At 36.9% G+C, this 13,051-nt stretch overlaps 1 long non-coding RNA gene across 3 annotated transcripts in view; it reads left to right on the top strand.

The window, feature by feature from the left end:
• The window catches only part of LOC311434597, a 276,505-nt gene extending 263,897 nt beyond the window's left edge, over nt 1-12,608 (top strand). For 2 of the 3 annotated variants that reach the window (XR_014691586.1, XR_014691587.1), the window contains exons 7-10: nt 2,800-3,027; nt 4,395-4,662; nt 4,942-5,017; nt 5,096-5,223. This is a non-coding gene — a long non-coding RNA (uncharacterized lncRNA). Of the gene's footprint in view, nt 1-2,799; nt 3,028-4,394; nt 4,663-4,941; nt 5,018-5,095; nt 5,224-12,282 lie in introns of those variants that run through there. The other variant, XR_014691585.1, reaches the window with a different exon arrangement.
• The last annotated feature ends 443 nt before the right edge of the window (nt 12,609-13,051 follow it).

Here is a 13,051-nt window from a genome sequence, read left to right as displayed (position 1 = left end):
AAGAGGGGCAGGATGCAAAATACATGAATTCTGCTTTCTACACAATTTTTTATCTGTAGTGTTATGAGACTGATAAGTGTACCTAATGAACAGTCTGGAATTTCTGGTATAAATACCATTTAATAACATTAGAATAGTAAGTACCTGTGAAGGTTGTCCCACAGGGGAAACCTACTCCATGACAGCTCCTTTAACAGCACTGTCTCACTGTCCTGTCCCTGATCTCAACTACAGTCTAGGAGTGCAAGTAGATATCTGTCTACTAGAGTTACTAACAAAGCTGATGGACAGAAAAAATTCTTCTAAACATATGATTGTGTTTGTAGATACTGTGCAATGGATTCATGTTTGCAAATCATTCATCCTTACATTTATCATGCCAGGAGGCTGTATCTTTTTCATAGCCTTTCTCATTACATGTGGAAAAGAAACATCTTACCTGTATATTATCATCAATGGAAAATTGGTGAAGGAATATGTTTTTTCAAGTTGCACTTTTAAAAATATTTCTTTTTGACCGACATTCCCTTTTGTCTTCTGTAAGGCAATGACCAATTAACTCATTCATTTGCCAGATAAATCCTTCAATAATTTTGTGCATTTTTTTTCTTTACGAGAACCTAGGGCAAGGATGTCAAAATTTCTTTGCTTCTGGTTGTCATCTTTGATGTGGATACATTTTCATCACTGTACCCATCCTCCCATTCTCATCTCATCTGAAGTGTCAGTTTTTGTCACACCACCACCAGGTTCACAACATCCTAAATTGACAAGTGTATTGAAATTGGTGAATGTCTCTAGCATGAAAAAGGGAGGAAAGAATGTTATCTTTCTTATTTGGTTTGTGCGATGAATTTCCAACATTGGAAAGACTGAAAGACCTTCCTACATAGTCTTTTGTTAGTTTTTTCTGGGAGGGCCTTTTGCAATGCATTAAAATATCTATATTCATCTGAATATTGCCAACCAAAGAGCACTTTCTCCTGTTGGTTGCATACTACATTTCTGCTGGATTCAGTGTGGAAGCTTTTCTTTTCAACAGAAATATTTTTCACTGAATCTGTGAGTGATTTGATGTAGAGGAGCGGAGTTCTTTCCTCCTATTCTCTCTTTCCCTGATGATAACATTACTTTTATCTACTTTCTATGCAGTACGTAGCTAGATAGACAGACAGCAAGCAAGCAAGAGGATTTTGTGGCCTTGAAATCTGCTACATCTATAGGAGTTTTAAAATCAAGTATTTACATTTGGCAGTGTCACCAGCTAACATTTAATTTGTTGGATATAAATCAGAAATCTTCGTACTAATTTATTTCTTGCTGATATTAGTTATTCTGACAGGTACTTGTTAACACTCTTCTAATCTCAAAATGAAACTGTCTTCCATTCAAAAGAATGGCCCCATCTTTTTTTCTGTCCCAGTCTTTTTGCCATCCCACCATCTTTACAGGGGCTCATCAGTGGTAGGACTTAACCTCTTTATTCTGAATGACCAATGCAGATTATGTGGAGCAGGTTTCATGAAACTTAAAAAATAAAGACAAGAGCTTATGTTTGTAAAATAAAATGAAGGGGAACCAGTAGAGAGATGACAAAGACAAAGCAAAGGGCTAACAGAAATGATCTCTTCAGCAATGTTTTCTGGAGGAATATTGATTGTGTGAGATTGCATTTGTCAAGCCAAAAGGAAAGGGTTGCAGTTGATATATGATGAGACTTTAGACAAGCACTTTATCTGTGAAGGCAAGATAGGAAAGCTGTGCCTTAGATGCCTTGTAAAGAAATGTCTGCACGTTTGCAGCAGAACATGAGCATCTAGAGAGTCAAAAATATCACTCACAGCTGCATGACGGAGTGCTGTCCAAAGAGATAAGACAATGAAAGGGCTTTGAGGAAGATGATTATTAGTGGAAGATTCTCAAGTTACTAAGGTGTGGTGGTCTGAAATTTGAAAGGAAGATCTGAAATGTAATGCAGAGTTACAATGTGCAGCACCAAATGTTAGCAACTCTGGGTTCTAATTGTTCCGTTTCCAGCTCCTCTAAATGCCTCCTCTGGGCTCCTCTGTAAGTCATTCAACCTTTCTGTGTCTTTGTTTCCCCATCTGCCAATGAACAATAAAAACCTCATTCACAGGTGCATTGTGTGTCTCAGTTAATTAATATTTTGAGGGCTTTTTGCAGTCATCAGATGCCACAGCTATAGGAATGCTAAAGCTATTAGTTAGTAATCACTACGAAAAACAAGAAATACAGAAATGGCCCTACTGGCTCTATATACTTAATGTAAATTAATTTGTGATATATATCAAAGTACTGTTTCATTAAGTAATAACCTGGGACCAGAATAACAAAGTATTTGAACTGTTCCAAAAGGCAGAAAAACACATAGCAGGCTTAAGGGAAGCACATGGGCAGGCAAGGCTTTTTTTTTTTTTTCAACTATTTTTTGAAGACTGGCATGTATGAAGATTGGCAGTTAGCCAATGTCTAGTTAAGCATTTGTGTAAATCCCATGGCAAGCCCAGCTTCATCTTCTGATGTCTCAGCACATTTGTGAATTTGGCCCACCTGTCCCAAGCCATTGACTTTGGAGCCATTATGTCTGGAAGCTCATCCAGGTCTGTCCCAGGCCCGAAAGAGTTAATCGTCATGAGGCCCCTGCACAGATGAAGGTGGGGGGGAGGGGGAGGATATCTTTGAACTGGACTTCGAACTTGCATCTCTGAGTCAGCATTGTGCATGAAATTTAACATCACACCTCTGATCCCATGTTTTGCTCTTCTCATGTCATTCCAGCTTGCTCAGGGGCAGATGCTGGAGCTCAGGGCCACCAGCATGACATAAAGGTGACTGGGCAGATGTGCCTGGCATGCCGAGCCAGAACGGGCAGAAGATGCAGCAGCTGGGGGCTTGTTTCTTCTTCTGGACCTGGAACTCCATGGAGTCAGGAGGAAAGTTGTGCTTTTGTCAAATATATGTACGGTCAATGACTTAGCCAATGCAGGATGGATGGAAAAATAAGAGGTGAAGGCATACTCTTTTTGTTTGAATTGCTGTTGTCTTCAACTCTGGGCATAAAAAAATGATAAAGTGCATCAGATGTTCAGTTCAGTCTAAGCATGATGATGACAGCAAGCCCAAGAGTGAAGAGAATGCTTCAAAAAGTAATCTAGAAAAAATTAGGACATACAGAAGTGTTTGTCATCCATTAACAGCAAAAGTTCCTGACAAAAAGTGCTCTGAAATGGTAATCCACCTAGTCAAAACCTGATGCCATATTTCAGCTGAGGAAGACTGCTGGCTGCAGCAGCAATTAGGCACAACTAACAATATGGAATGTAAAATGAACGTTCATAGTATGCAAAAATGCGTAATTAGGACTTAAGGTAGATAAATTTATAGAGAACAGGGAAAAAACAATTATGATGATACCCCATGAGTCCTGTTCACATTCTGGATTGATTAATTTATTACAAATTTTCAGTATTTTAGATGTCAGTATAATGTCCATACCCATCAATCATCTTAAAGGATTTACTAGGAAGTGCACAGATGTATAAAAATACTTTAAACCCTCACTTGCTATGACTTTTTGCATGCTTTTCCTTCTTGCCAATTTTGATCTGATTTATTTCCTCTAGCAATTTTTCTCCCAATTCTAAATATTTATTTCCAATATTTATAGTGTAATATAATTATGAAAAGAATTTTCATATATGAGTAAGTTTTGTTTTCTAATGAGTACGTTTTGGTTTCTTTTTAGCTGCTGGTAACCTGTATTTCATGCCACCATGTGACTTAGTCTAGTATCAGACATTAAAAGCACAAAATAGTAGAAAGATTTTCTTTGTTAACTCAGTACCAAGGTAATAGATATTCTACTCCTTTGACTGCAAAATATTTAGAGAAGGCATGACTGGGAAAACTTGTAGTTTGGGGAAAAGAATCAGAGTAGAAGAAGGCAGAACAAGGTCAAGCATGAGGAACCCAGGGCTGGGGGAGATGGTGGCTGTGGGCTGGTCTCAAGCTCCCAGTTGAGGCCTTGCAGAGACTTCACATCTGCCAGCTTCTTTTTGAAGTGGTGTGAGTAGGCAGTTTCAGCACCCAGGCAGGTGGCTGGGAGGACAAACCTGCTAGCAGCTGCCCCAGCAGTGTCTCACACCTGTGTAACTGTCTGCCTGCAACCTGAAAGATTAACCTGGCACCCATTAATTAAGCACTTTCTTTAGCTGGAAAGCAGACGCTGTTCTTTCTTCTGTAGTCCCTACAATCTAATCCTTCCCTGAATTCAAGTACAGGTGATGTGAGTTGTTTCTGTATGTTTGTTTGCTTGCTTGCTTTTTTGTTTATTTTCTTTGACATTTAATGTTTTCTCTAACTTTTCTTTGTAGGCCCTGTCAGTGTCCACAAGATTGGAAGTATTGTTCCTGTAAATTAATGTAGAATTAAAAAAAAAAAGAGAAACCTTCTCTGCTGAACAGCTTTCCCCTATTTGCAAGCCAATTGAACATGTCTTTGTGGTGGGGGTGGCACGCTGCACTCTATGGAATCAGCTTCTAGTATTCAAAGGAGCCACTGGAAATGAAAGCATGACTATACATCAGCATGCTGGCACGTTGTTTTAGCTGATGAAACAACAGTAAACCTCACAGCTTCAAGGTAAACTATGTCTGCCAAAACTACCTGAAGTTCATAAGAGTAATTAAGATCTACACCCAGAAGAATAATTAAAATATTCAAAACATCTATTGATCTTGAACATCTGGTGACTTGTCAGTAACCACAGGTACACAAAACCAGCCTGTTTTAACATACTGTTAATTTGCAGTCTTTGATTAAATAGATTTTTTTGGTATGTGTCCATAATAACCAAAAGGATCAGCCCTGCCATTCATTACATTCTTTTTAATAAATGACCTCTGTTTTGTATCCCAGCAGGGAAGTTTGTAACAGTGAATGTTCCTGTCGATTGAAAATTGATCTTTTCCAAGGGATGTTCTAAAAGATTAAGCAGGTATCTTTAGGCATGAGACTCAGGTCACCTCCATCCTGTAAGTAGCATTCTTGATTTTATTTCTGTTTTTGTTTTTAGATCTGCGGCTTCAGCCAAGACCTGTGTCTTTCAGACCACTGAATTTTTTTCTCTTCTACTAACTTTGAAAATATGTAAGTCACAAGCTGCATTGATACATGAAAAAATAAATAGTCGAATATAGATGATAATGACTATACTCGCGTCATGTTGAAGAGAAAAATACCTGTCTCTATAGACATTTCATAGCTTATTGATCTTTGCAAGAATATTTTTTTCTTCTCAGCCTCAAAAGCTGCTGCAAAACAACTGACCTTTTCTTTTTAAATAATGTAAATAATTTGTTTTTTGATGGACTAGAACCATAGGGCCTGGTCATGCCCTATTAAATACTATTGATGGAAGCAGAGTACAACTTGACGCAATGTCAACCAAAGTATCTTTCTGTCAAATTACCATTTTCAAGTCTGAATAAACTATATAATAAAGAAAAAAGAAAACCAAACCCTACAGGGCAATCTAGAAGAAAGAAAAAAAAAAAAAAAAAAAAAAAGACAAAACCAATAAACCAAGCTAACAAACAAAACCTGTGTGGCTATCTGAAAATTGACTAAGTTGCAGATTGTATTACAAGTTGAACATGGATTAAATTTGTTGAAAGATAGCTCAAGTTCACAAGATCTCAGAGCAATTTTAAATCTATTTAAAATGGCTTATTCACTGCATTATTTGATAATGCCTGACCTTAGTGAAACATCCAAAGGAGATCTCTCTTCTTAGAGTTGCACTTTCAGTGGAGCACATTCACGGTGCATTGAAATTCTGGGTCTTTAGAATTGTTGCACTAAGCCCTTCAGAATGAAACCACTGAGCATCATAAACTCAAAAGTCCATGTATCAAGCTCTGTGACAGAAGGGTCTTGAATCCACCTCCTGTCCAAAGGCATGCAGGAAGCCCTAATAGCCACTGTGTTCTTGCTTCTTTTTGCTAATATCTATGAAAACTTGACTACTGCACCCTGCTCTGTCTGTGTAATGTATGTATAATTTTTTATTTATCACTTTAAACTCTGGCAACGATCGTGTCATAGTGCTGGTTTTGCCTAAGAGACATGTAGTTTGAAAAGTATGATATAGTCCCAAAACTGCTGCAAGGCAAATGTTGAAGCAGTGATGGAGCCACTGTTTCAATCTTCCTGGGACTTGCTTTTAATTTTATTAGTTTAATATGAATATATGTTAGATGAGTAGCTTATTAGATCAGTTGAAATGCTAAAGCCCGTTACCTCTATGGAAGAACTGATTATCTTAAACCCTTTCATTTCCAAATGGTATACTCCTTGTCCATTTTTAATTCAAAGCAGCTTTATTAATTCTTTCTACGGTACTCCTCTGTGCTGCAATTACAGCATTAGTCTGAGCTTTTCAGACTTGATAACAGATTCTAATTTTATCCCATCTGTTTCATTGTAAGGATTTTTTTCATGCCTGGAGGTGGCTTTTCCTTAATCATTTCTTCTGTACAAGATTGCTAGTAGAAGCTTAAAAGGCTTTTCTTCCTGCAAAGATCAACTGCTGGTTTCTTCTCCATCAGGACAATGTATCAGCAGTTCTCTGGATAAATTGTCTAGAAGGCAATCATTTGGAAGCTCTTACCAAGCTAGGAAGGTTGTTAGCTTTTGATCTCTTTTCTTAAATAATATCACTGCAAAGTTACCCTAGCATACTGACATTAGATCTCTGCTGGGTTATCTTCTTGAGAGTAAAGATTACAGAAAGATTCTTTGTTAATTTGCCAAATTGAAATAAACAAAATTTGTTCTCAGGCCTCAGATATTCATGTGAACATACCACTGCAGGTTCTGACATGTACGTACATGTGAAGCAACAAGCGAATCCAGTTGACAAGTGGAAATGAACAGGAAATGAATGGATAGTTAAAAAAAATAATAATCACAATTTCATTTTGTTAGTAATTTTTAAATCCCTTTGAGATTTGCATTTTGCCTTTGCATTTGTGTTGACAATGGTATGGCTGACAGTACACCTCATTTTGACTAAGATGTTCAAAGAAGATAAAGTGGTTAAGCTCAGGTTTTGGCTCTTCATGCCCACAGACAGTCACCTAAATGATAATAAAAGATGAAAAATTCATGGAAGTTAATATTTCTGTGAAAGATAATTCCTGAAAGCTTTCATTTATCACTCATGCCCTTTCTGAATGTATAGTTTCTGGAGACTACCACAGAGTCTTCAACTATCCTTGTGAACTTGACAGGTCTGTGATCATCATTGGAAGTTAACTGTTCATCAGAATATACATTGGAAGGCTAGGGAATAAGGGCTGGTCTGCAGCTGCATGTATATCCTTTATCTGCAGATAGACATCCTTAAAAATCCTTTTGGGAAGGTGAGTCGTGATAAGCTTGGAATTAAGCAAGTTCATTCTTCCTGGCTGAATGTAAAAATCAGAAAGTCGGAATGATTTCCATCCATGTTGTCAATATTAACAAACAGGCAAATAGCTTTATATCTGGACGTTCGAATGATACAGTCTTGATTTTGCCTCATTTTGATGTTACATTTGATATGGAGATATTCCTTAGATGTGCGAACATTTAGGCAGTGATTACAACCTAAAGCATATACATACTGGCTGTAAAAAGCCCTATGTGCTTGAATTTTTTAAACACAGGTTTGGATTTCTGTTGTGCCCTTGCCACAGGACTTTTTGTAGTAAATATATTTTATATATATACACTTCCATTTGACCAGTTTTAACATTGGTTAAGCTGGGCCACTCTGCCAGTTAAATTGATCACAATAGTTTTAACTATAAATCATTTTTATAAATATCTTAACTATTAAAAGTATTTAAAGTTTATGATTGCATTTTTATATATGTATTCATATTTCAGATGATGCTTGTTTCACAGAAAGACGGGCAGTAAAATTAAGAACATATCCACAACCCATCTTCAAAATGCAGGGTGTCAGTCACTGCTTGAGCCAGGCTTTACAGCTCATTCATATCAAATTTCTGTACATCTAAATAGTCTGATATTTTTGAAGATCCTTCTCCATTTCAGATAGCTGGTATCATAAAAGTATTTTAGATTGTTATTCAACAGTTATATGATCTTCAGGAGTTTCAAATAAACTACAGAAGCTATTGCAGTTTATTTTTATTTTTTGTGGATGCTTAAAAAAAAAGAGTCTCTCCCTGCTTCTCCCTAGTTGACCTTTAGGAACAAAAACAATACTGCAATGTTCCTTATCTATTGGATAGAGTTCCAGGATGGCTGGTTTCTGTGATTTAAGTATACATGTGTGCTCACCCTCAATATGAATTTGTTAGTGAAAAGCTTTGATCACCCTTTTTTGACAAAGTAGTGCATCTTATTGTGAGATATGAAAAAGCAGGAATTACCTAAGTATTTCTTTTTCTATATTTTTAGAATAGTTTAAACTAAAAAATAATTTCTATGAAATTTATGATGCCTTAAGCTCCTATAGATGGATATCCTTTTTTCCTTTTTTTTTTTTTTCTTTTCTTTTTTTCCTTTTTTTTTTTTTTTCCCATATTTGTAGGTTTTGGCACATTAAACCTCATACAGAAATTACTGACTCGGAATTCTTTTAGTTTGGAACTGAGGAGCTCAAAAATAAATGTGGATCAAAAAACCATATGCCCTTTCGTGCTACATCCGTCTGGCACTTTGCTGTTGTGTAGTTATACCAACTCTAGATTTATGATAAATTATTCTCTGTATGCTATCATGTAAAAAACTTCTGCATTTAAGATCATTGTTTATCAAATACTCTCACAGATTTTTTGGAATCAAATTTTACCTGTCTTTCAACCATATATTTAAACATGTCGTGTCTTGTCATGTTTCTCCTGTAATGCTGATGTTGCAAGGTAGTATCTTTCTCAACAGAAGGTGAAATTATTAGTATACCTTATCAGTGTATGGAAGTAAACACCATAGCCTATAGTACCCAGAAAATATCTGTTCTCCAGATTAATCAATAGATTTTCATTTATAAATACACATTTTAGTAAAATTTAGCTAGCTCTCATTCATGTGACAGTGCTCTTATTAGAGCTATTTTTTCAGATTTTTTTTTTTTGCAAGGCACTATATCAAATGTTTAGTGCAGTTCAGAAGTATTACGTTTACTGCCTTTGCTTTGTCATTAATTATTTCACTGCCTCTCTTTACACTCACTTCCTCTTCAAAGTTTGCATCTAGTTTGGAGTATCTTGTGCATGATAGTTAATGAGCATGTTTCTTTAATGAAACATTTCAATTTTGAGAACAGGTGGTCAAACATCTATTCCACTGACACAAGGAAAAAGCTGTCTTGACTAGAAAATAGGTCTCTTGTATGTAAAATACAATACCTGCCATCACAAATTGAATGGAAAATGTTCCGAGTATGTCACTTCAACGGTGGCACTACAGCCAAATTATATCATGTGCATAGCTGTTTTGTTTGGAGTTTTTCCTTTATATTGGCAGCTGCTAAATAAAAGCCATTTCAATTTATTTATTTATTTATTTATTTATTTTTTCTTCTGATTGAGTGGTTAGCTCTAAGTCCAGTTTCTAAACAGCATCTGGCACTTTTTATGCAGCTATAAAATATTTAAAAATAAGGTGAACTGCTTTTGGCAAGCCTGAAACCCAAAGGGAATTCTGGAGTCTATAGCACACTTTGTTATCTCTTTGCCAATGCAGCACATCTAGCAATATGAAACTGTCTCCTGTGTTAATATCAAGCAGTCGGAGAGAAACAGATGACCCTTGTCACCTGATACAGCATCCTGCCCTGACTTTGGCCTGGCAGGTACTGAAGATTTCCTGATTAAACAAAATTCCAAGTAATTAAAGTTGAGATGCAGTGGAATACCTTGTCATGCTGTAATACTTTTTGTGAAGGATCAAAGCATGACAGATTGTGTATGGGCCGGAATACTAATTTCAGAAGGAGGATGGCCAACTTGACTGGCCTTACACTTTTTAGCTTTCATTTGCTGGTGTGCTGCTACTCAAAAGACAGAAACGGGAATTGTACTATTAAAAATGGCCGAACTCCTTGATTGTTTGCTGTTACAAAAACAGGCAAGGCAGATGCTCACAATGGAGTGATGGTTAAAAAAATTATACATCAAGAAGCACAGAAATATGCAGCATCATGTGTTTGCTGCCACAGCAGCAGGTGCTTGGACTGACAAGTAAACAGAAAGAGAAGATTCAACTCCCAGGCAAAAAGTACCTAGGCAGTGTGTCTCTAAAACTGTGTACTCAGCATTAGCAGGGTGTTGCCTACTGAGAAAAGTTCTTAGATGTAACAGCACAGCAAAAAAAAAAAAAAAAAAAAAAAAAATGGTTTGATTTAATAAACTCTTTCTGTTTGGAAAGAGCACAGGCCTGATGCTCAGCTGGAGTAAGCTGGCATGGCTCCATTGAAAGAGGGTTGCCAGCTTTAGGGATTTATCAGTGCTCTCAACACTTTTGTGCTTTTATAACACGTCTCTGTTCTTTTTTTTTATTATTTTTTATTTATTTTTTATTTTTTTTATTCCAGCTTTGCTTTCACCTTCTGGTCCTTGCAGTTTTGCTTGTCTCAGAACAGGTTGTCATGTCCCTTTTATCTCTGATGGGAAAGTGAGGCTACCTCTGACAAAGATGGCAATCCCTAAGGCTTAAATATAGTTGTCTGTTTCCTCTGTGATTCTTTCAGAGTCCCCAAACTGAGATAACTGCAGCACTGGCACAGAAAGCGAGCTGCAGCTATCCATATATGTTAGTGTATATGACACTTGCAGGGGCATGACAGAATTTCAGATTCATCAGATACATAGCTGCCCTGAGGCTGAAAGGAAACGGTCTGGGGACAACAAGCCTGATGTATATCACCTCCACTATTGTATCCTCCGTGTTATACCTTTGAAAAGCTTTGGGCATAGGTATCCCCCTTGGAAACTGTTATCTATCACTGAGCTATAGACTTTATTTGTTTGCTGATAGGAGTATGGTAAATTAGTTTTTAAGCCTTGCATATAAAATAAAATCCAAAGTTCTCAATATTCATTCTTAAAGTCAATGGAGAAAAGGGAAAAAGATCGTTTTAAGCCAGTAAATTGAAGATTCTTATTTATTTTCCTAATATGCTCTCAGGTACGCTATAAAGGCATTGAAAGTGCTGGTGAGGGGCAATGGGTATGCATTCATATCTCCCCTGTGTGCTTTCTAATGTACCCCCTTTCAGGAAAAAAACTCAACAGTGAAGTCATTATGCCACTTCACTATAGACGAGAGAAGTGATTCTGAGGTTTATTAACCCCTTGAGTAACCTAATATCATGTAGTATGTCCTATAAAAATGGACATTAAAAAAAAAAAAAGTTGTGGCTTTCCCATGAGAAACACTATTTTTCACTATCATGCTGGTGTGGAAAGATTCAAGATCATGATAACTTAAAAATGTGTCCTCGTGGGAATAGCACTTAGCAATTTATTCAGCACAACTTTTTATTTATAGTGGTATGCAATGGAAAAGCATACAATCAGCAGCTATTCCTTCGTGTATGGGTGCACACATAGGAAGTGGACAGAGAGAGACAGTACAGGCTGCTATCACAGAATCACAGAATTGAAGGGGTTGGAAGGGACCTCGAAAGATCATCAGGTCCAACCCCCTGCCAAAGCAGGTTCCTTAGAGCAGGCTGCCCAGGTAGGTGTCCAGGCAGGCCTTAAATATCTCCAGAAAAGGAGACTCCACAACCTCCCTGGGCAGCCTGTTCCAGTGCTCTGTCACCCTCACTATGAAGAGGTTCTTTCTAGATAACTATTATGTTGCCAATTGAGGTGAGAAAACACGAGGCAGTATGAGTAATGAGTGAATATCCAAGTACATCTGTGTCTGCTTTGTTTTGTTGTGTTTGTGTTTTGAGGAAGAAAAGGAAAGAAGAGAGAAAAGGCACATAGCAAAGCAGGGTTGTACTGCTTACCTATAATTTAAGAAATGCTTGTGATGCAGCTACTTGATTTTACATCCTAAAGACAGAATACAAGTAAAGATAGAAGGCCAGTTTTGTAAACTGCCAGCATAACAAGAATAGCTGCTGCTGGATTCAAAATCTACCACCACACCAAAACTGTTCTGCTTCCCCCTCCCAGTGCCTTCCCACGACTGCTGCCTGGACTCTTGTTCCTTTCTGCACTCTCCTGCCCACAGGTGACCCAGATTCTTTGCACCACATTTAAAAACAACCACCTCCATGCCTAATAAAGATTGCAAGTCCTTAAATGTCAGCTCTGGTCTCATCCTAGAATAATTTATAGCATTCTGCCTTCTGCTTGGACTGATCATCTGCTCAGAAACAGTTTTAGAATTGACTTCTATTCCAGATTGAAGACGGAAATCCTGCTGCACTGGCCTTTGAGAAGACTGTTTTCTGTGCTGAAATAATTCTTCAGTGCAAAATATGACAGGGAAATTAAAAAGCTTTTACCTCTCCCCAAAAGAAAAAGAAAAACAAAACATTAAAAGAAGATGTGGAAGATGCTTTGTCTGTGCATGTGTACATATAAAACATACTTACAGATGTTTTATAAAGCACTTCTAAATGTTTATAAAACATCTAGATGTATGTCTGTAAAATGTCATCAAAATACATGCTTTTTTTTTTTGTTTGTTTACTTCTCCTTTTGAGTTCTAAATGCTTGAGTTAAAAACTTGTAGAAAATATGATTTTAAACACTTCTGAAATTATGTTCTTCATTTGCTTGCGTATGTTCAATCTGTGAAAAAAGATTTTTTGCTGCCATGGAAGACAGAATTCCAGTCTCTTACAGTAATGAAATTTATCCTTTCTGTAAGTGATTTTGGGATCAAAAAAGGTGAATTACACCTGTTTTAAAGGTATTGAATCCTGTCCAAAAAAAAAAAGGTATTGGTCCTGTCCAAAATCCTTGAAAATTTATTAAGAACATTTATTTACTGA

Source organism: Aythya ferina, assembly GCF_964211825.1.
Source record: "Aythya ferina genome assembly, chromosome: 1".
Taxonomy (NCBI): domain Eukaryota; kingdom Metazoa; phylum Chordata; class Aves; order Anseriformes; family Anatidae; genus Aythya; species Aythya ferina.
This window is presented reverse-complemented; position numbering and strand designations above follow the sequence as displayed.